Raw genomic sequence first — 3,657 nt, 5'->3', positions numbered from 1 at the left:
GCCTGCGGCGGGCGGAAGGGCTCAGGCCGAGATCGCGGGCATGGCCCAGCCGCACGCCCACCGCCGCCGGGCCCGCGCGGCCGCTGCCTGACAACCCGAAGCCAACAAGGCGCGCGCGGCCCAGGGCGCGGACCGGGCGGGCGGGGCCGGGGGCGGGCCCGGACGGCGACCCGCCCGCCTCGCGCTGCGAACGGCAGGTGGCCGCCTCCGCCCGCCCGGGAGACCGCTGAGCCCGCGCCGCTTTCCCGGGGAGCGTCGCCCTGGGCGACCCCCGGGCCCTCGGCGCGGCTCTGCGTCCGCCCCGTGGGCGCCCGCGCTCCCTGCCTTCCGCCCGCTCGGGCCACGCGCATCCGCTGCCCCGTCCGCCTGCCTGTCCGTCCGTCCGACTCTCAGCGTCTCCCGGGCGGCAGCGGGCAGCATCATGTTTCCATGGGCGCTGCGGGCACCGTGGCTGAGGCTCGTGTCCCTGGCGCGGTGTCCCCACCGACTGTCCAGTGACAGCGGGGGAGGAGAATGCCTGGGCTGCCCACCCGCGCACGTGCAGGGGGATGCCCGTATCACTTGCGTTGTGCCACAGAAGAGCCCGTTAACAGGCCCTGATGGGTAAACCCAGCGTCTAGGCCACGAAGGGTGGTGGGTCTGTGTGCCTTCTGGCTCCCTGCCTGCTATAAGACTCACAGTGTTGTTCTTGAGTCGCTAAGTCCTGTCGGACTCTTTTTCGACCCCATGGACTGTAGCCCGCCAGGCTCCTCTGTCCCTGAAATTTTTCAAGCAAAAGAACTGGAGTGGGTTGCCAGTCCCTTCTCCAGGAGATCTTCCCGGCCCAGGGATCGAACCTGTGTCTACTGGCATCTCCTGCATTGCAGGCGGATTCTTTACCGCTGAGCTACCAGGGAAGCCCAAGAGACACCATTCTGTGCAAGAAAGTGCAGGTCAGACGCTGTCGTCCCCATCCTCGGTGGGAACAACGGCGATTACCGCTGCAGGGAGGACAGTGGAAAGATTCCTGGCCTCAGGAGGCCCCGGGAAAACAGGATTCTGGTCCCACCTCGCATCCAACCTGCTGAACCACCTGGAGCCAAGGTTTCCTGTCCCCTCTGGGCCTTAGTTTCCTGGGTGAGGGTGGAGCTCCACCCACTTCTGAAAGAAGAAGCCCCCATCTTTCCTCTCGTCTCCTGGAGTTGAGCCTGGCAGCCACCCCCCACCCCCCACCACAAAGACTGGGTGAGGGGCATCCAGGGAGGTTCATTCTGCCTTTAAGGAGCTGGGTAAGGAAGAGCCGCTCATCCCCCGGGACTGTCTCAGACGGCCTGGCACACATCCAGAGCATGATGCCAGCCTGTGCTCTGGGACTGGCTTCCCTGGCTGCCCCCAAGGAGCTTGTGTTAGGTGCAGTTATTAATAAACAGTGTCAGGAGCCTGCCCGTGGCCTTGGAGTTGATAAATAGATAAACCAAGGATAGCTCCCAGGGCTATCCATTCTTTGGCCCAGGCTGCTCCTGGGACTGCGTACAGAAGTTGGCCGGTTTGCAAGTGGGCGAGCGGCGCTGAGAAGCAGGTTTGTTTGAAGATGGATCATCTGGATCAAAAATACTTCCCAGGGAATTCCCTGTTGGTCCATAGCAGACTCTGTTCATTGCTGAGGGCCAGGTTCAATCCCCGGCTGGGGAACAAAGAGTGTGGCGAGGGTAAAAAAAACAAACAAAAAAAACAACGCTCTAGGCTTGCATTTCAGACCCCCGAGTCGTATCTGTTTGGATCAGTACAAGAGGCCTCTAATTAATTACACTATAACGATTTTTCTCTCTTTTCTGTTCCTTCTCATGCATAAATCCCACCCAGGATGACCCATGCTGGTCAAAATAAGAGGACCTTCTAAGCAGGCAATCCCAGCCCATCTTCCTTGCATCCTGACTCATCACAAAGTCCTCTCTATTCCCAGACATTCACCGCTTGACTCTGGTGTTTCTGTCAGCGACACTGCTGTCCCCGAGAGCCCTGCACCTCTAAGTCGTCTTTGATTTCCCCTTTCCTCTCATCCTCTCCATTCGTTTTCTTTCTTTACGTAAATATGTATTTTAAAATGCATTTATTTTTGGCTGTGCTTGGTCTTCATTGCTTTGCACGGGCTTTCTCTAGTTGCTTCAAGCGGGGGACATCCTTCGTTGCAGCGCTCAGCTTTCTTCTCTTGTCGAGGGGCACAGACGCCAGGCTCAGTGACTCCAGTCGTTGCGGCCCGTGGGCTCGGTGGTCACGGCTCGCGGGCTCTAGACACCGGCTCAGTAGCTATGATGCCTGGGCTTAGTTGCTCCACAGCATGTGGGATCTTCCCGGACCAGGGATAGAACCCGTGTCCCCTGCATTGGCAGGCAGATTCTTATCCACTGTACAACCAGGGAAGTCCTCTTCTCTTTCAATGACACCATGTGGCATGCGGGATCTTAGTCCCCTGAACAGGAATCAAGCCTGGGCCCTTGGCAGTGGAAGCACTGGAGCCTAACCCAAACTGTACTCTGATCCTGGCGGTTCTGCTTCGGCAAGTGCGTCTCCTCCTTGCCGTCTCCTGGCCACACGGCCTGGGCTCCAACTTTTACCTCTTCTCACCTGGACGGCATCACGGCCTCCTGGGCCCCCTGCCTGCTCTCTCCCCCACTTTGCAAAGCTGACAGAGAACAGGCCCAAGTGAGTTCCTAGCAGCCCCCCTTGGCCTCCCCTGAGGCCAATGCCGTCTCAGGGGCCTCTGGACCCTGGGGGAGCAGTTGGTTTCTAACAAAGGGCAAGGAGACCCTTCTTCAGAGTCCCGCCCTGGGGCCCACAGAACCCAGTTGCCCCAGAGAAGAGTACGTGGGGCCGTGACTCCCCCGTAGCGCCCAGGGCTGCCACAGTGGCAGCTGCGCATCGTTGGTCAGTGGCATCATAATCGATCAGGTCGGCAGAGAGGAACACGGGTCCGGGAGGGAGCAGACTCTCCCCCGGGTGTGCATGGACCCCGGGGTGGGAGGCCCTTAACTGCCGAGGACACACCAGTCCGGCCGCTGCTTTCCGCCACTCTCCCGTCCTGCTTGGATGGGTCCCCACACCCAGGCCCCGTCATCCACATTCCGTGCCCACATGCCAGGTTTTTCCAGTGGTGTCTGGGTCCCCTGTGATGCATCATGGTTTTGTCTTGCTCCCCGTCGGGGAAGACCAGGCAACAGGCTCCAGAGGAGGCTGATGAATGAGAAGGCAGACGGTCATCGGTGAGGATGGGCGGTGATGGGTGTCGCATGCTCAGAGCCCACGACAGCCTTTGCCCTGCGGTGTCCGCGGGGACCTCCTCTCCGCTCCCACACCCGTTCCTCAAATACCATCCGGCACCAAGGCACGTCCACACCACAGTGAAGGGCTTGAGACTCCAGAGGTGGCCCACCCTGGCCAGCGCCAGCCAAAGGCCCAGATTCTGGTACAGCAAGGGAATATTCTCCCTGGGAGTTCATAGGCCGAACGTCTCACTCAGCGGTCAGTCAGTGTGCAGGGCCAATGCAGGGAGCTCTGACTTTCTCCAGGAGATTTCATTGGGATAGGCTGTCTTCCGTAAGTCAGGGTTTCTTGGCCTCCACGCTGTTGACATCTTGGGCGGGATGATTCACTGTGGTGTCGGCTGTCTTGTGCACCCTC

The sequence above is a fragment of the Muntiacus reevesi genome, chromosome 18 (assembly GCF_963930625.1).
Source record: "Muntiacus reevesi chromosome 18, mMunRee1.1, whole genome shotgun sequence".
In the NCBI taxonomy this organism is placed as follows: Eukaryota; Metazoa; Chordata; class Mammalia; order Artiodactyla; family Cervidae; genus Muntiacus; species Muntiacus reevesi.
Note: the sequence above shows the minus strand (reverse complement) of the source record.